Genomic DNA, 21,824 nt, shown 5'->3' on the forward strand with positions numbered 1-21,824 from the left:
TTTCTGAGATCTCCCTTTAGGGGATTAGGAACTAAGGGCAACTGAGGCTTAAATCAAATAAATATGATGGATTCCCAGGAATAAATATTATTCAGAGTCACTTAATTCCCATGTTTCAAAAGCATAGCATTAACTGTCTTCCTGAGTCTATACAAAAAGACATTGTTCTAAAATAAACTTTGCGAAGAACATAAAGGAAAGAGAAAAGTAATATTTCACTTCATATACAAAATCCAGAGCCCTCTGAAGATTTGACCTACAGGTTACAGTGTTTAATTTGGAGATATTTGTGATTAACAGAGAGCAGGGAAAGAGCACAAAGAAGAGGTTAAAGATAAACATAGAAGATTGGGGGTGCCTTGATGGTACCAGGTTTGCCATGGGAGCACTGTGGTGAGTATAACTCAGTAAACCTAAGCTCCCTGAGTGGTGGAGAAAGGACAAACCAATTTACTTCTTAAGATGCTTAATGCTATAATCCAACATAAGAGCTAACAAGTTAATGTCTCATAGCAATCCAACCTCTAGGTGAAGCCACCTTTGCCCTATTATCCTTTCTGGACTGGAGTGATAGCACAGCGGGTAGGGCTTTTGCCTTGCACACAGCCAACCCAGGTTTGATTCCTCTGTCCCTCTTGGAGAGCCCAGCAAACTACCAAGAGTATCCTGCCCGCACGGCAGAGCCTGGCAAGCTACCCATGTCATATTTGATATGCGAAAAGCAGTAACAAGTCTCACAATGGAGATGTTACTGGTGCCCACTTGCGCAAATTGATGAACAATGGAAAGACAGTGCTACAGTGCTACAGTGTCAGCAGAGAAAGGTTGACCAGCAGTTCTCCGTTATAAAATTGTGTGAGAAGCAAGATCTTTTTCATTGTTTACAATCTTTATCTAGTATACAGATCAGTAAAAAATTCATTTCGGGAGTATGGGGCATTTTGGGGCCTCAACACACAGTGATCACAAAACAAAATTTCCAGCACAGTGCACAGAGATCACATCCAATGGTGTTCCACAGATCATGCAGTGCTGGGGGGAAAAATTTTACTTCTATGAATCTTTACATTTGATATTACACACTCGTATTGTTAACTACTCAACTTTTTGTTAACTACTCAATAAGTTAACTTTAACTTATTGTTAACTACTCAATTTTTGCTTAGGACCTAAGCAAAAATAAAAGAACATAAATTTCTGTGAGGTGATCAAGATCACCATAAGGCATACTTTGATCATTCTAAGATATAGAAGAATAGACATACATAAATTTATTTCCTCTACTCAATCACCTGAATTATTTCTTTAATATCAGATACAATTTAATGAAATAATTATTTATTCAGTGAACTCTTCTATTTTTCAATCCCCTGACGAATTTTGTTAATCTGGGGGGCGGGGAAAGAATTTTGGTAATCTATATAAAATGTTTTATATCTCAAATTAACAAAATTCAAAAGTAAGTTATATACAGCTTTTCACTGAATATAGATTAGAGTTTAATATTGCAGGAAAATATTATGGTGAACTTTCCTCCACAGCAACATAGTAGTGTAATTTATATAATCATCTTGGAAGGATCAAATGGTTATAAGTGAAGCTCAAATAGTTTCCATTGTCTCCATTTCATAACCAAGATTCACTTATTTAGTTACGGGGTAAAATTGAAATTACATTCCCATTCAATTATTGGGAAAAAAGTGGACTTTTTGAAGTCTCCATCCTAGAGCTTTTAAATCTGTGGGAAAAGGCTTACTCTTATCTTGTACAGAGCTAAAATCATCTTTTCATTGATCTAGATTTAAATATCATGTCTTTCAATCATGTGGACATAAGCAATATGTGTGTTCTCAATTTTTTTACATCATGCAACACTGTTTTAGTAATAATAGTAAAAAATTCAAATTCAGCATTTTGTGTCTATTTTAAGAGAAAAAATCTTTTCATAATTTTCTATTCAAAGCTTCACTTTATTATATATTATTTCTACTGAACTGTATCATAGTTTATCTGAATTTCATACAAAATTCTATCATTTCTCACTATTACAATATAATTGTGATACTTTTAAATAATTTACACATACATGAAATAATGTAAAAATATGAAATGTGAAATAATTCATGACTTTTTAAATCCTTGGATACTCATAACTTTGCCTTCTATCTATTAAATAAAATTCTTTATGTTGTATAATATATGCTCAGATCTCAACTTCTGCTAAGAAATGTGGCTGATTGGGGACAAAAAGATAATATAGGAAGTGAGGTGTTTGCCTTGCATGTGGCCAATCAAGGTTCAATTCATATGGAATGACATATGGTACCCTGAGCACCTCCAGAGGTTACTTCTGAGCACAGAGCCAGAATTAGCCACTGACACTGCCAGGCATTTCCTCTAAGCCCACCCCCCCAAAAAATAGAAATAGTAAGGAACTATGACATGCTATGTTATTGGTATCGCAACCAAGATAATTCAAGGTGAAAAACAGAGAGGTCAGATAACAACCAGAGTCATCAAAGCAATATCTGCCAAGGACAATACTCACATCACTGCAACCTACTTCCAAAGTTCAGGGTCTCTGCCCAGAGGAAAACCTGCTAGTGTTTTTCAACAGTAGGGAAAGTATAAGTAAAAAATAGTAATTAACTTAAAACTCTCCACCTGTAAGTTATTTCCCTCCTCCCTTCCCTCATTGATGTTGTTGCAATGACTGGATGTCTCATGTGAACCACAGGGCTCACACACTCGGCACTGGCACTTTTCAACCATTGTTTGTTTAAGTTGTGGTTGTAGCATGTATAGGGATCACTGCAGTGTTCACACTTACACGCATGCTTCTGGGTGTCCTCCTCCTAGTCATAATACTTGTACATGTATTTTTTAAAAATTCTTGTTAAAATACTGTGGTTTATAATACTGCTATTGATAGTTTTATGCAGATGTCATTTTAACGCCATCCCCACCATCAGAGTGCCCTCTTTCACCAAAGGCTCAAAGGCACCTTCCATTCAAATTCCACCTATCCCATCTCCCAAGCTCAATTCTGTGGACCAACTTTCTAGTTCTCCTGTCTTGTTGCTTGTTTACTGTGTGCCTTTAAATCCCACATAGGAGAGAGATCTTTAGGCATCTGCCCCTCTCTCCCATCTCCCTCCACTCCGCATGTTCACTCCAGCTCCTTCCATGTAGTCCCATCACACAGCAGTACCAAAGACCAAACTTGCTGACAGCTCCAGCCAATCAGATGTTTTAGCCACTGCACTTTCTTCTGGCCCCCATCCATTGATAGAGTGAAAATACTGAGGCAGTTACAATGAAAAATTAACTTCATAATCATTGTGGATCACTTCTTTCTCTCAACTTTATCAAGGCAAAACTTGAAACCAGTGACCCATAAAATCAATGGCACGATACTTAGATAATTCTTTATTAGAAAGTGTCCAAAGCCACTGTAAAATTATTGATAACTGCACTGATATTCCAGTAAAGTAAAAAGTAAAACAAAAAAATTTTTTAAAAAGCCTTAAAGGAACTAGAGAATTTTAAGCCTAAAACTAAAGCTCTCTGTAGATCAATGCTCTAAGAATAAATGATTTATAAAATTGTTTTAAGATATTGTTTTTAAAATCCAACTACATAGAGGTAAGTGAAATTGCATCTCACCAACGACTATTTCTCATTTAAAGAAAATCCAGCTGAAAGCTGGATCATAGGCAGTCTGGGAAATAGCAACGGTTACCATGGAGGCAAATTGGAACAGATAGAAAGAACCACAATATATAAAACTGAACACCTCAGCCTGTTTCTCAGTAATTACTTCATACCAACATCCTATTGCTTTAAAGGCAATCTGTGTTGATTTGTAATAAAAGCATACTGACCTGTCATTAAGCTTTAGTTTTTCATAACTCCAGTATAAAATTTTAGTGTGATTGTTCTTGTTAATCCTATGGTTTTTCATTGGCCTTCACAATTATAACTACAGACTGTTGTTTTTTTAAAAATAGACATCCTGACATTTTCTCAAAGTTAATGAAGAATAACCTAGTTTCTAACCCAATGTGTTAATAAGAAAATGAAGATGTCTTAAGTCCAAAATTAAAAGTAAGCACTGTCACCTTTAATTTAAAAATATTTACATGTTTATACTCAAAACTTGAAATATATGTTACATAAAATATTCAGTGATTAGAAACAAAGAAAAAACACTTTACTCTTCTTTTAATAGTTCTCAAAATGAACAAAGGATTTACTCCAAATAATTTCCATTATAGCACTGTAGCACTGTTCTCTCGTTTTTCATGGATTTGCTTGAGTGGGCACCAGTAACGTCTCCATTGTGAGACTTGTTGCTACTGTTTTTGGCATAGTGAATACACCACGGGTAGCTTGCCTGGCTCCACCATGAATGTGGGATACTCTAGGTAGCTTGCCGGGCTCTCCGAGAGGAATGGAGGAATGGAATGCAGGTCAGCCGTGTGCAAGACAAACACCCTACCCACTGTGCTATCGCTCCAGTCCAATTTCCATTATATGAGTTTAAATTAAGTCACAAATTGAAAGCATATCTACAAGACTATGCATTATAATGTAAGAATTATAGGCACAGTATATTTAACCATTTATATATTTTCAGCTAAATACCTTTTACAGTAACATTGTCATTTAATTTCCCTATTCTTTAACAATCACTATCAATAGTCAAAAGATGCCCAAAATTTACCCATTTTCATGCTTGTGTTTCCCTCATACAATGTTTGAGAACCCTTCCCTCCACCAGTGTCCATTCTCCACCACCAATGAACCCAGTATCCCTCCCACCCTCCAATCCCATCCCCCCCCATCACCCCCACACCCCACCCCGCATCTGTGGCAGGGTATTCCATTTTGTTCTCTCTCCTTTTGGGTATTGTGGTTTGCAATAGGGGTATTGAGTGTAACTTTACCCTCACGGTGACTCACTTATCAAAAAATAAAGAAAAAAATTTTTAAAAAGAGAAAAGAAAAGAACTCTTTAAATAGCAATAGACAAATATTCCTGCCTTGATTTATATTCACACATTTATATCCTCTATAATATAAATATTAGTATGTGAATAAAAATTGAATTTGGCGTAAAAATGCCCAAAATGCCAGAAACATTAAAACAATGGAGTACATAGAGATTTCAAAATTAAAAGCAAAACTAATTTTACCTCTCCTCATTGCATTTAACTAAAGCCTATCCATTCTGGCACTTTGCTTTATTTGAACATATATTCTTCATATATATATATATATATATATATATATACAGATCTAATTTACCATGCACTTCATAGTACATACATTTCTTTTTATTAGATCATTTCCAGTGCCAGAAATTGTAGCAATGAAAACAAAATAACACTATGTTGTAGAAGCAACAACATAGTTACATTTATGTACATATTTTAAATATAAATGTCTAATTAGCATTAAAATGCAGCATTATTTCCTACTCACTACTCATGCAATACCAACAATTAATTTCTCATAGCATTGCATGTTGGTGAGATTTCAGAAATAAAGCCATTGGTAGTGACAAGAATCAAGATGATGACTATAACCTTCTCAACCTTCTCTATTACCTCTTCTAGTGGAAAACACCACCACATTCACAGTAAATTAGACCAAATAAATCCTGATTTCCTTTCTTCTTTCACTTCCTCACCCCAATAACTCCTCAAATCTATCTTCCCAAAAAGGTCTGAATTTGTGTCTTCACTCTGTAATTGCTTTAACTCAGATATAAAGTATTTTTCACTTAGATTACTAAATTTCCAACTTGCATTCTCTGTACATTCTCTTCTGACCCCCTCTCATTTCTCCTCATTTTCGCCAGAATAACCTTCCTAAAATTAACAGAGCTGTGGGGACAGCACAGCAACTAAGGTGATTGCCTTGCACATAACCATCACAGGTTTGATCCCCAGCACTGCATCTGGTTCTCTGAGCCCCAGTAGGAGTGATCCCTGAGTGCAGAGTCAGGAGTATGCTCTGAAGAGCACTCTGTGTGACCCAAGAAACCTAAAATATGCAATTACATTTTTAACTATTTACATTAATCCCTTTACAGAATTCACCAATGTCCATCATTTTCAATATAAAATCGAATAGCAATTCTTCATGCATCTTCTTATGGTCTTTGTTTGCCTGTCCAATTCATCTCACCTCTTAAAAGTTCTAAAGTATAGCACCATCTGAAATTCAACAAAAGCAATGTTCTCTTCTGCCTTCAAATAATCAAAAGACAAAGTTTCAACTCACATCACCACCCACACTCATATTTTCCTTCTTTTCCAGGCTAAATGAGATGTGAATTCTTGTTTTTTTTTTTTATTTTTTGCTTTTTTGGGTCACACCCGGCGATGCACAGGCATCACTCCTGGCTCTACACTCAGGAATTATTCCTGTCGGTGCTCGGGGGACATATGGGATGCTGGGAATCGAACCCAGGTCGGCCACGTGCAAGGCAAATGCCCTACCCACTGTGCTATCACTCCAGCCCCGAGATGTGAATTCTTTAAACACCATGTCTAGTATATTTGTACTGATGATCACATTTCTTATATGTTGTCTTCTCTAGACCCTGCTTTCTCACTGTGAGCTCTTAAAAGGTAAGTTGGCTTTCATTTCTAAACAGTTTCTATATAATACATCTCTATATGATATGTTCAATATACAGTCAAAGGGGAACTTTGTCTGAACAACAAAGATATTTAAGAATAGTTATTATCTTATCATAAATTATTGTCTCATTATCTTAAGAATATATTAGAGATGTGCTTTTTATAAAAATGGTATATCTTCTGACTATAGATCAAAACATGGTGAATTTTCTTTCTGAATTTACACCATCAATATTTGATTTTCCTTTTTCTATAACTCCAAAATGTTTTCTTAAAATTAAAAGATATTAACCTGCTCAGGGATGGAGTTGATAGCACAGCGGATATGGCATTTGCCTTGCACGCAGCCAACCCAGGTTCGATTCCCAGCATCCCATATGGTCCCCTGAGCAATGCCAGGAGTAACTCCTGAATGCAGAGCCAGGAATAAGCCCTGTGCATCTCCAGGTGTGACCCAAAAAGCAAAAAATAATAATAATAAAATAAATAAATAAATGATATTAACCTGCTTATTTTTCACTCCTAATGTGCTTGGGGAAAATCAATTCATTTCTTAGGAATTTAGGGGTATAAAAAGGTAGTAAATACAATACAAACTTTCCCCAAGTGGAATGTCTCTAACAGCTTATATATATATGCCATAACAAGAATCATAGCAGTATGTTGCCTCCAACTGAGTAGCAGCAATCTTTTTTCTATGCCTCCCTATCATTATCTATGGATAAAACAGAAATGCTTGGGAACACACTAAAAAGAGATTTCCTCAACTACAGTTACTGCTCTTGTAATCTCCGTCTCGCTTACTTTCATCACCTCAGTCTCAGAGATGAGAAATATCAGTCACACCTGACCTGTACCATCTCCTTGCTAATCACTGTCAACTTTAACCCCTAAGTATTTCTCTAATTAATATGTTCATTTCCTTCTATACTTCCACAACTATAGATCAACTTACCATCATCATCTCTCTGAAATGTGGATGCTCAAATGATCCCCTGGTCTTTACCTTTGTCAATGTAAATTTATCCTTCACAAAGTCACCTTCTAAAAATAAAGCAGTAAAATCGCACACCAAAAGCATTAATATAAACACTAGTGCAAGCGTATTTCTTCAATGATTCAGAAAATCTAAAAGTATCAATAAATAAAATTGAATTACAAAATTTAGAGCCATACTCCTCAAAAATGGATCACAAAAGATCCTGTGGTATGATTAATACCTTTTTCCCAGCCTCAAATTTAACTACTTCAAGCTAAAGTTCTAGAAGTACCACATAGTTTCTATCTCACTAGATATCAAATCGTTTTTATTGTTATGCAGTAATATGTTTAAATATTTGGGCCAGAAGGCAATGTTACTGATGTAAAATTTGTCAGTATTAATTTGCAAATATTCCCATACTACTATCACTTCCATGCTATTGCATGGTATCACTGAACATGGTGGTGGAAAAAAATGAGCAGTAACATATAGTGATGAATGTAGCATGCCCCTCACACAGAAACTATAAGCATCTTCATAACTGCGCACAGGTTCTTGAAAGCATAGATAATGGTAATTGTTTTTACACTCAAGTTTATATGACCTAATTTTAACAATGAATTGTTTAACAAGAAGACTAAAAACTGTTAAAAATTTAACTACATCTCTTGGAATCAATATCAGCGGAGTCTAGCTAGTTACTATCTCTAAACCTTTGCTTGAGGTTCTAGATTAAAATTGGGCACAGAAGGGAATTTGAATTTTTTTCTCCACTGCTGATTCAAAAATATTGAATATGCAGTGGAGTAAAAGAAACCTTTATCTTTCTGAGTGTGAAAATCCAAGGACAACCCCCCACCCCCATCTTCCAACTGTAACTACATAATGAAATAGATTGACCACAGTAGCTAGAAAGACAGTGGCCAACCTGTTCACTGAAACAAAAATCTGTACTGTTAATTTGCATTCCTTCCTACTTGAATGATTTCTATCTAAGAGATTTTGTTCTTTTAGCTTCAGAACATGCATTTTTTGTTCAATTAGAATGCTAGGCATTACCATGCAAAGCTTTATTATTTTAAATGATTAACTTTAATATAAAAATTCTCTCTAGTAAGAAAGTCCCTCTGTTCCACAGCATATGAATTGGAATCTGCCTTGTGATTGGGAGAAAACAGTTGATCAAAACTCTGTTGATTTCTTCTGCCTGACATCCCTCAGCTTCAGCTCTAAAAAAATTAACTTGCATTTTCACTTAAAAAGCTAACAAGGTGTTTGTGCGTGGGAATATTATCTTCCTCAATTCCCTTTTTCCTGCTTTGCCCAAGGCATCTCATCATTTAAGGCAATGCTCTCAAACTGTACCCTAAACACCCGGAATCAAATCCCCTGAAGTGTTTGTTAAAATGAAGTTTCCTGGGATTCACTTCCCAGACTGCTGATTTTGAAATTCCAAGTAAGGCTAGGATTCTGCAGTTTAGCAAGCTGCAGTGCTGGGAGTGTCTGAAGCACACTAAAGTTTAAGAAATATCTGTTTAAAAAACTTTTCTGCCAAGTTGTCAGTTCGCTTTGGAAACTTTCTAAGTCTCAGGAGGCAGGATGGGTAAAGAATGAACAAAGTATCAGTTCCATAGCCTTGGAGCAGGATAAGGATGTAGAGATATGGAAACACAGTAATTTTGAGAGTTAGCCCATGGATGGCCTTTATTTCCACATTGGGTTTTGGATTTCATTGTAAAAGCTGTAAAAAAGTAATTAAAGGTCTGAAGCCAAACAGTGGAAAGTGTTATTTTTAACAAGATAATACAATCTTCCTCTTTGTTGTGCAAATGTTAATAACTCATTGGGCAAAATAAAATCACTTACAATAGAAGTACGCAACTATTCTCTCTAATTAAATTCTTGTGCATTTTATTTATGTAAGAAACACTCTCTTGCATTAAAAAGTAAAAGAAACAAAAGAAAAAGTTCCAATTCTTTTTTCCTAGGTAAAATAAATTTGGAAACCCATTCAAAGGAATTAAGAAATAATCTCAAAACTAAAACCAGGAAACTCCTCTGGATTTGAGGTATTGAGGAAGTCAAGACTGTTCCCCTCCTTTTGTCCTTCCTCCAAAAGCTAATGAGAAATTTTCATTTTGATTTACAGATGCAACTGAACATGCCTCTGAGGGCCAGCCCCAAAAATGATTTACTTATCACCCCGTGTCCACCTGTGTACAATGTGCCCTCTCTGAAGGAAGACTTCCTCTTCTTCTCTTGCTGTAGAAACTGCTTTTTGTGACCATACAGGCAAGATGGTTCTCGAGAACCTGCCCTCTTCCAGCCTTCTAGGTTGTTTCTAATAAAACCGTTTTCCACCATCTTGTCTCTCTATTGATAGATCGCCACAGAATGGCAGTAGAACTGGACCGTTAAGACTACAGTGTAAGAACAGTTGATGAAAGGCAGATCCCTGTTATTTCTTTTAGGGATTCTCTAAACTCATTTGTGCCACCAATGTTGTTAATTCTCACACTGCTCACACTGCAAACTTCTATAGTCTTGATCCATTGACAGCTTTAGAAAAACCTCCAAAGAGCATTCTTACCCTAGCACTCCTGCCCCTTCAATTTCTTGAAAGGTTGGATGAAAACTTTGTGAAAACAAAAGCAGAGCAATGGATCACAAAAAGCATTTAAAAATTCTTGGCTTACAAAATGATATATCTTAAAACTCAGAAATGTGTAAATAGTAGATATAAATGTAACACAAAATTCAAAAACTAAATAACTTCACAAGAATTATTTTTTACGTACTTCATGATAAGTAGAGAATTACAGAGTCAAATTGTGCTGTGCTTTGTAGCAGCCAGTTCATATCACTTACCAGACAATTTACTTGTTTCAACTCTCTTATTATACAGCACCTTAAATTCAAATCTATCCCTCAGTAGCATAACAAATTATTACCTCAGAGGGATATATGTGGGAAAGTTGCAAACAGAAGTACCTTGAAAAGGGGAAATGTATGAATATCCATTAGCATTTTTCTTAAGGAATGCATATTTCTTTCCAGTACATTATATAAATGCAAATGTTATTTTCTTCCTGATTCCTGACCATTTTAAGAACATAATAAACATTAATACCTATAAACATCTAGTCTTTGTTTACTTTCTCGGGGCTTAGAATAATAACATATACAGTAGTTCTCCAATAAATAATTTTGAATAAGCAAGAGCAAAGATTTAAGAACCCTACACATGATTCTGTTCAAAAGGAATACATCCATTAGAGTTTTTTCATTTCATAAATAAAAGTGAAGCATTGAAAACTAGCTGTGTAATTGAAATACAGCTAAAATAAAGAGAGCACTATGGCAAATAAAAGTTTCCATAATTAACTGCTTATTAAATCTCATTAATTTTAAATCACTATAAAAGTTCAGGCATGCATCTAATTCATTTTGTTGTGTTTTATAGTAACATATTTTTATGAGGTTTTAAAAATAATTTCTGGTGAAATATAAAGGAGTTCTAATTCATAAAAGATGTCTTTGTGTCTTTAAGCATCATTTTAAGAAAACATTTCTTTGTAGGAGTTTTATATGGGTTACTAGTTAAAATAAAGATTAAAATTTGTCATATTTTGTTCTTATAAAATAGTATAAAATTTATCCAACAAGGGCAAAATATCATGTGATTTTATGTATATGAGAAAAAAAGGAGGAAAGAGAGGGAAATTAGTGTAGGGGAGGGGAGAGAAGAGGAGGGCAGGGCAGGGCAGGGTAGGGCAAGGAAAGGAAGGGAAGGGAAGGGAAGGGAAGGGAAGGGAAGGGAAGGGAAGGGAAGGGAAGGAAAGGGAAGGGACTGGATGGACCCAGGTCAAGCTGCGAGCTACCCTGGCATCAAAATGGGCCAGGCCAAAGCGCCATAATACTTAACTATAAGTTAAGAGCATGGTCATGGACAAACTCTGTCATGGTTCAAAAAGTAACAACTAGATTAGGACCCTGCTAGGGTTAGGAAAGATTAATCTGGCCTGAGAACTGTGGTCTGAAATCTATAGTGAGATGTCCCCAGGAGAGCCACCCAACAAGTTTAATGTATCTCTTACTATGTCCATACAAAATAACTAATATTAAGAAGTAGAATTTAGATGTTGATTAAGTTATTGGACTAACGAAAGCAGAAAAACCCCTAGTGGTATTTTTGCCCTTGAGCCTGATCTCCTGGCTGTAGGTAGTCAGGAAAGACTTTGATATGTTGATTGTGCTACCAGACCTAGGTGTGTGTTTGCTACCCCCAATGTGGGGAGTTGAGGGAGAGGCTAGAGAGAGACGAGGGCTGTGATTTGGAGCGGAGAGACTAGCAAGGGAGACAGGAGGAGATGGGAATGTGGAGCATAGTGACTGGAACAGGTGCGTGGGGAGAATGGAATAAATGGCAACTGATCACCAACCAACCTTGCCCTCGTTTCCTTCTTCATCCACCCATGGCATCAGTTGTCCCAGGTGGAAAAGCGGCCAGAGACCATTGAACACAGGGGGCAAGAGAGGGCTGCAGGCACTGTTTACAATAGCCAGAATCTGGAAAAAACCCGAATGCCCCAGAACGGATGACTGGTTGAGGAAACTTTGGTACATCTATACAATGGAATACTATGCAGCTGTTAGAAAAAAGGAGGTCAAGAATTTTGTAGTTAAGTGGATGGGCATGAAAAGTTTCATGCTGAGTGAAATGAGTCAGAAAGAGAGAGACAGACATAGAAAGATTGCACTCATCTATGGTATATAGAATAACAGAGTGGGAGACTATCACCCAAGAACTGTAGAAATAAGTACCAGGAGGTTGACTCCATGGCTTCGAGGCTGGCCTCACGTTCCAGGGAAAGGTCAACTCAGAGAAGCGATCACCAACTACATTGTAGTCGAAGGCCATGTGGGGGAAGGGAGTTGCGGGCTGAATGAGGGCTAGAGACTGAGCACAGCGGCCACTCAACACCTTTATTGCAAACCACAACAGCTAATTAGAGAGAGAGAACAGAAGGGAATGCCTTGCCACTGTGGCAGGGTGGGGTGGGGGGGAGATGGGATTGGGGAGGGTGGGAGGGACGCTGGGTTTACGGGTGGTGGAGAATGGGCACTGGTGAAGGGATGGGTTCCCGAACTTTGTATGAGGGAAGTATAAGCACAAAAGTGTATAAATCTGTAACTGTACCCTCACGGTGATTCTCTAATTAAAAATAAATAAATTTAAAAAAAAAAGAGAGGGCTGCAGGATTCCCAGTCACTTGGTGATTACACACCCCACCAGCACTTATTGTTTCGAGAATTTATTTGAAAACATCATTCACTAGTGTGAAGTGATATCTCAGTTGTTTTTATTTGATAATCAATGATGATAAAATGTTTTTGATATGTCTATTGGCCAACATTAAGTCATCTTTGAGGAAGTATCTATTTATCTGTCCCACCTTTTGGGGGTCGGGCACACACACAGTGATGTCCAGGGCTTACGACTGCTCTGTGTTCAGGGATCACTACTAGCAAGGTGCAGGGAACTATATATCATGCCAGGGATCAATCTCAGGCCAGCAAGCACCATACCTGCTGTCTTTTCAGCTTCCATCTCTCTTCATTTTTATTGGGGTTGTTCGTTCATAGTTGTCGTTGTTGTGTTTTTGTTCTACTTTTGCTGTTTCTTTGACAGTGCTTTAGAAATCTTGGATATTCACCCTCTGCCTGACGTGACATATATGAATATTTTCTTCCTATCGGTATTCTTTTTAATTTGTGGGCTTCATTTCTTCCTTAGCGCAGAAGCATTTTAGTTTGATGTGATGATATTTGTTTCTGGAAAATATTATCTTTTTAATATTCAAAAATGCTTTAAATAGGTTTGTAGGCTAGTAGGTTTTAACAAGTTCTCTCAGTTTGGAGATAGTACAGCAGGTAGGGTGCATGCCTTGCATATTATCAACGAGGGTTCATTTCCTGACAGTACATATGGTCCCCAGACACTATCAGAATTGATTCCTGAGTGCAGAGCTTTGAATATTTCCTGTATTACTCCAGGTGTGGCTCAATTTTTTAAAAATTCTCTGTTTTCTTAAAAAAACTAAAAATAGACAAAGATAAAAGAGACAAAGATTCCAAAAATTTAAGGCACCTTCTGAGCTAGATAACACAATGTTCATTAGTGAACACATCAGCTGCACCCATCTGGTGCAGTTACCATGAATTTCCTGGATTACTCCAGGTGTGGCTCAATTTTTTTAAAATTCTCTCAGTTTCCTTAAAAAAACTAAAAATAGACAAAGATAAAAAGAGACAAAGATTCCAAAAATTTAAGGCACCTTCTGAGCTAGATAACACAATGTTCATTAGTGAACACATCAGCTGCACCCATCTGGTGCAGTTACCATGAATAACACACACTTAGTAATCCTTGATGATTTTCTTATTTAAACTTACATCATAGTTAAAATTTTGTCAATAATTTCTCTGGAAATGTAATGTGTACATATTAATTATATAAATATATATGCCTTATACCTGACTAAACAGAGACCAATAAAATACAAGCGAGCCCCTAAAAGTCATCATGACAAAGGGTAATATTATCTTACTTTTTGTGTCATAAAATTCACACACACAAAGAGAAAATTAAATCAAACACCTGGAAGTTAAATAGCTCACTACTGAACAACCGGTGGCTTAGAAAGAAAAATCAAAGAGAAAATAAAAAGATTCCTGGAAACAAATGAAAATGAGTTACCAGAACTTATGGTACACGGCAAAAGCTGTGTTAAGAGGAATGTTTATAGCTCTACAAGCATTCCTCAGGGAGAAAGAGCGAGCCCACATAAGTAACCTAACCTCACCACTTAAGATCTTGGAGAATGACTAACAAAAAGAGCCCAACCCAGGCAGGAAATAATAAAACTTAGAGCAGAAGTTAACAAGATAGAAGTCCAAAATCCGAAGGAAATAATAAAATAATAGGAAGGAAATAATAAAACAGAGCAAAAATTAACACGATGGAAGTCCATAATACATTCAAAAGATCAATGAGACCAAGAGTTGGTTCTCTGAGAAAATGAACAAGATCCTTAAATCTCTAGCTAGACTCACAAAAAAAAGGAGAGAGAAAATCCAAATAAAGCAAATCAGAAACGAAAAGGTGGACATCACAACAGAAACTACAAAAATTCAAAGGATCATCAGAGATTACTTTGAGAATTTTTATGCTACTATTAAAGAAAACCTCAAGGAAATGGACAAATTCCTGGATTCCTATAGCCTCCCAAGGCTGAACCAAGAAGGCCTGCAATAGCTAAACAGACCTATCACCATTGAAGAAATTAAAACGGTAATTAAAAAAGTGGATTAAAGCCCTCAGTATCAGACTCGAATCCATAAGGTACATGGAGGGAAATGTAGGCAGAATCCTCCATGACATTGAAGCTAACGGCATATTTAAGAATGAAACACTACAACGAAGTACGAGGAAACAAACATAAAAAATAAGAAACTTCTGCACCTCAAAAGAAACAGTAACCAAAATACAGAGAGAGTCCACAGAATGTGAAAATCCAAGATATTATTAGAACTAGATATTAATATCCAGTTATTAGAATATTAGTAGAACTCTACAAGAAAACAACTTCCAACCCCATCAACAAATGGGGAGAGTAAATGAACATAAACTTCCTCAAAAAAGGAAATACAAAGGGCCAAAAGGAACATGATAGAATGCTCTACACCACTAATCATCAGGGAGATGCAAATCAAAACAACAAGATATCATCTTACACCACAGAGACTGGCACACATCAAAAAGAACAAGAACAATCAGTGCTGGCTTGGATGTGGGGAGAAAGGGACTGTCTTTCGTTGTTGGTGGGAATGCCAACTGGCTCAGACTTTCTGGAAAACAATTTGGGCATTCCTCAAAAAATTAGAAATTGAGCTTCCATATGACCCTGCAATATCACTTCTAGGAATATATCCCAGGTATGAAAAAAACACAGTAGAAAGGACATCTTCACATGCATGTTCATTTCAGCACTGTTCATAGTAGCCAGAATCTGGAAACAACTCAAGTGCCTGAGAAAGACGACTGGTTAAAAAATTTTGGTACATCTACACAATGGAATACTATGCAACTGTTATAAAACATGGTCATGAACGTTGCTTGATAGTGAATGGACATGGAGAGTATCATGATAAGTGAAGTGAGTCATAAATAGACGGACAGACATAGAATGACTACCTCAATTGTGGAATATAAAATAACATATTATGAGGCTAACACCCAAGGATAGCAGAGACAAGGTCCAGGAAGATTGTTCCATGGGTGGAAGCCTGCCTCCTGAGCTGAGGGAGAAGGCAGCTGGAATAGAGATGGGACCACTAAGTCAATAATGGTTGGAGGAATCGCTTGGGATGGGAAATGTGTTCTGAAAGTAGATAAAGGACCAAACATGATAATCTCTACAATGTCTTTATTTGAAGCCATAATGCCCCAAAATAGAGAGAGAGCAATAATGAAAGTGCCTGTCATAGAGGCAGGGTTGGGGTGGAGTGGGGATGGCAGGAGGGATACTGGGGACATTGGTGGTGGGAAATGTATACTGGTAGAAGGATGGGTGTTCGATCACTTTATGACTGAAACCCAATCATAAAAGCTTTGTAACTATTTCATTGTGATTCAATAAAAAAATAATAACATAAAATGATAATATAAACCAATTTTATAAACTTTAAATTTCTACTTTAAAATTCTAAAATGATAAAAAATTAAAGATTTAAGAGATGAAAAGTATTAGCTTCTGTGTTAATTGTGTTCCCATTACTTGGTTCTGTTCATATCCATTTTGATTTTAGTAGAATCAGTCATTTGGAATTTTACTGGGATTATTTATCAATTCTACTTTCACCCAATAAGATCTCAGCTAGAGAGTTGAGTAGCTCATTGCACTTCTCAGCTTAAAATGTATTGACAGCTCTCCTCTGTGAAAGGCATTTCCTTTTTCATCATTTTCGCTCTCAGTAGTAAGAACCCCAAAACACAAAAGCAAGCAAACAAAACTAAAATGAGCCCCTTGCCAGTTTATAATCCTGAACTCAAATTTTCATGGGGACCTCAAAGTGGGCATCCAGAAGGCTGATGTGGTGGTTTCATCTTTTTAGCTAAGATGCCTGCTTCCTGCTTGTAATTACCACCTTGTCTGAAAGACACAGGTGTTTTATTCTTCCTTGGGTGGGAACATTTACTATATTTGTAGTGAGTTGTATCACTCTAGTTATAAAAAAAGACAGTATTTCTTTTTCTTTGCAATATATTTACCATATTACCTATGATAATCACACTTCAGTTTATTGAATTTAGATAAAAAAAATGCTCACTTCTTTTTACATTTTGTGAAAATAGTTCACTACATTTACAGAATATATTGTTTTTATTTCTCAAAAATATTCATATATTAAATTTTTAATAGTTTATATAAAATTGAAATGGAAAAAATAAAAAGTAATATCAAAACAAAAAAACTGAGTGCAATAAAATAACCAGAGTAAGATACTGAAACTGCTTATTAAAAATTGGAGTAAATGTTATGTACTTGTCCTCACAAGGACAAAGATTACAGAATTTATGCTATAAACTGCATGTTCAAAGTAGGGTTTGAAAGCTCAGAGAATTTAGAGCTTTTGGTCTTAACTAAATCCATCTGTGTAAATTAATATAAAAGAAAACTCAATAGTCCTTACATCAAAGAAAGTTCTTTATTTCAATGATAACCAAAAAGGAATTAAACTACATGTTAATAAAAATATCTAATTGATGAAAATTGGGAAAAAGTCTCAAAAAATTAGAAATGCAAAGGAAATACCCTTATCAATTTATACATCAAAACTTTAGGAATGATTTTTAAAATTTCATTACAAAAACACTCACATAAAATTAACCCCTATTATCTGTATTATCACTAATTATCACTTGATTACATTTTACATCATTTAGTCTAGCAAAAAAAGAAAACACATTGAAGATCAAAACACCATACATATGCTTGTTTAATCTCAAAATGTTATCTGCATAATTAAGAACTCCCATTTTATAAACATAGAGATGGGTATTAGAACATTGTATGACTAAAATCTGATCATAAACAACCTTGCCACTGTATATCTCACAGTGATTCAATTAAAAAAAAAGTTTTAATCAGATAAACATAAACTGACGAAGATATTCTTTGCAGTTCTCTTAGACTGACTAAGCTTTAGGAAGGCCAGAATCCTGGCCCCAAATTTCTCAGGCATTTTTATAGAAAACCATAAATTATAAATTCTTCCTTCTTCATCTTTTAGATATCATTCCTTTGTAGACTAGACAACATTTGGTCTATATTAAGAAAGTTGTTTAACTGGCTGAGGGAGGAACTTGCAGGTTGTTTTCTTAATTTGAATGAGGAGCCAAGTCCAGTCCTTGTTTTTTTTCACAGGGTCTTGAGACGTAAAGACCTTTTGCAAGATTTATAAACCAGGAAAAACATTTTCAAGGATCTGAAAGTCATCCTTTTGCATTATAATAATCAAATCCTTAGAAGGATAGAAACCAATCTTTTTTTTTTTGTTGAATACCAATTAACATAATCACAGAGCAAAAACAACTTTGCTAACTCAGAAAATAATTGGGTGGGTTCAATATTTACAATTGATTATTTTCCATCAATACTTTAATATTTTCCCACTAGCTTGCCTCAATCAGTGCCTAAAAGTCCTCCTGCAGGGCCAGAGAGATAGTACAGGCATTTTATTTCTGGCACCATATGGTCCTCTGAACACAGCCAGGAACATCCCTGAAAATCTCCCAAACACACACTTGTGTGGTGGAGCAAGTAGTCAGATAATATAGTAGACATCAAATAAATTGGTTCATGAAAAAAAATTAATAGCAACATATGTATCTCAGATGCGTATCTATGTGTGTGTATGTATGTGTGTGAGAAAAAATCCAGTAAGACTCAATAACTCACCCATGATGGTTTCAGACATCATCTTAAACAAATTCAAGCAAGACAAAGGACTTTCAGAGTGGGTATGAGTAAAGGAGGTTAGTTATGGGAGATTATTAATTTAATATAAATTTAAAATATATAATCTGAAAAATTTGGTGTAAAAACTAAATACAATAAAAAAGTATGACTGTGATACAGACTGAAATCCTGCTTTCTTCACTGATAACAATGAAATTATGTCTTCCTAAAGGAGTGAGGAAAATGCCTAGAGACAGACAAGACAGACAGACAGAGATCTTCCATTGCACATGCAAATAATTTTTCACAAGAGTACTATCTATCCTTCTCTGAAATAAACATTTCGTCGGAAAAATGTATTGGAGGTGTAGCAGACTTTTTTTTCCCTATGATAATGAAATCCTAAACAATCCTCATCATTGTTCCAAAACTAAAATCTCCCCTCAAAAGGAAAATCAAATATATTTTCTCTTTCTGACAACTGTGTTACGATAGTAGATTGTCAGATTACTACTAGTGAAAGCAAGGTTCATGTGCTATCTTATTTCTAGGAAAGGTCATTAAACTCATCTAATATTTCATCCTGCATTTAAAACTACAAGAGCCAGACAAAGTATAATGGGGAAGGCATCCTCACATACAGCCAGCCCTGATTCTATCCCTGGCGCCACATTTTATTCCTTAAGCACTGCCAGGAGTGATTCCTGAGCACAGAACCAGGATTAAACTCTGACACAGTCAGATATGGCCCCCAAATAAACACACACATAAATATATATACACATAAATATATATACATATACATACATGTAAGTGTATATACACATATGTGTATATATACATATATGTATGTATATACATATATGTATATACATACATATATGTATATACATATATATTTACATGTATATATATGATACAAAAGTAATTTCTTGATTTATGATCATCATTAACCAATTAGAAAGTAGTCACATTATATAATAGAAAAATATATCTTGTCAAAAATGACCACAGACATTGTGTAAACTCTGGGCAGCTTGGGAAAGCCCTGCATGGTCCTCTCTCGCCACCTGCATTCAGTGAACTTGGGCCACTCGCCCACCCAGGAAGGCCAATGTCATGGGTGGACAAAGGAAGAAATGAGGCCGCCAGGCTTGTTGATGATCAGTTGCCATTTATTCCATTCTCCCCACACTCCTGTTCCAGTCTCACTAAGCTCCCCATTCTAGTCTCACACTGCCCCTCATTCCCATCTGTTCCTGTCTCTCCCACTCATCTCTCTGCGCTCCCTCTCACAGCCGTGTCTCTCATCTCTCCATGCACCTGCTCCTGCCTTCTTCCCCTACATTCTTCTCCCTCTGTTCCCCTTGCTAGTCTCTTCATGCTCCATCTTGCTACCCTTTCTCTCTCTTATCTCTCACCAACTCCCAGCATTGTGGTAGCCGAATCAACATATCAAAAGCCCTTCAGATCAGATCAGACTGTAGGGAGAGAAATGCCACCTAAGGTGTTTCTCCTCTCCTTAGTCCAATAACTTAACATTTTAATTAATATCTTAATTCTACTTCTTAATAGTTGCTACTTTGTATGGACAGAGTAAGAAATACATTGAGCTTATAGGGTGGCTCTCCTGGGGACATCTCGCCACAGACTCAGACTACAGTGTTCAGTCTGGATTAATCTTTTCTAATCCTAGCAGGGTACAAATCTAGTTATTACTTTTTCGATCATGACAGAATTTTTCCATGACCATGCTCTTAACTTATAGTTAAGTATTATGGTGCTTTGGCCTGGCCCATTTTGATGCCAGGGTAGCTCACTGCTTGCCCTAGGTCCATCCAGTTCCTCATCGAGACCCTGCTTTAAGGGGTCCTAGGAAGTAAGGGCAACTGAGGCTTAAGTTGAGAGAACAGATGCCCAGGAGTGAATATTATTCAGAGTCAATTAACTCTCAAGTTACAAAAGCATAGCATTCACTCTCTTCCTGTGTCTTTACAAAAAAAGACTTTGCTCTGAATTAACTATGCAAAGGACTTAAGGAGAAGAGAAAAACAATATTTACAAGTTAACAGAGCACAAAGAAAGAGGTTACAAATAAACACAGGAGAATGGGAGCACTGTGATGGAAGTAATCCAATAAACCTAAATTCCCTGTGGCAAAGCAGAAAGACAAACCAATGTTATCATATAAGACATTAATAATTTTTCAAACTGCAAAATACATCACCATATTTTCAATAAATTTATTTGCCTTTAATTACAACCAGATGATGATTTGACTTTTATTAACTTTCTCTGTATCTATTCCACCATGATTTATTCATCCTTATTCTAAATCTCAGTTCTCTTACCAGGACCCCAGTTTCATTCTGGATGGGTAATATATACTAATTTTCCCAGTGTTGAAATGGGAAATTTGTTGAATTTTTCAGTTAGAAATCAATTGGACTGGGGCGATAGCACAGCATGTAGGGAGTTTGCCTTGCACACGGCCAACCCAGGTTCGATTCCTCCATCCTTGAGAGCCCAGCAAGCTACCAAGAGTATCCTGCCTGCACAGCAGAGCCTGGCAAGCTACCCGTGGTATATTTGATATGCCAAAAACAGTAACAACAAGTCTCACAATGGAGACGTTACTGGTGCCTGCTCGAGTAAATTGATGAAAAATGGGATGACAGTGCTACAGTGCTACAGAAATCAATCAATAAATCTACTTTTGATAATGCTAGTATTCTTCAGGGCATATGCTTAACAAAATCTGTTTGGTAGATTTTTTATTGCTAAATGTTTTCTTCATGAAACTTAAGAGGTGCTAGATGAACATGAGATAGAACCAGGACTGAACTTGGCCCCTCATTCTAACAAGAAGATAAACTGCAAGTTACTCAGCCAGTTAAACCACTTTCCTAACATAAACCTAACATTGTCTAGTCTACAGATTCTTCAGAGCAAGCTAAGCAGGCCTATAACTATAAATCTGCCTGGTATTGTTCATTTATTTATTTATTTATTTATTTATTTATTTATTTTTAGAGCATGACAAAGCCTTTCTTGATTGAATTTCAGTCATACAGTATTCTAATACCCATCCCTTCACCGGTGTACATTTCACAGCACCAGTGTCCCCAGGTTCCCTTTCATCACCTCCCACCCCCCAACCCCTGG

Source organism: Sorex araneus, chromosome X (genome assembly GCF_027595985.1).
Source record: "Sorex araneus isolate mSorAra2 chromosome X, mSorAra2.pri, whole genome shotgun sequence".
NCBI lineage: Eukaryota > Metazoa > Chordata > Mammalia > Eulipotyphla > Soricidae > Sorex > Sorex araneus.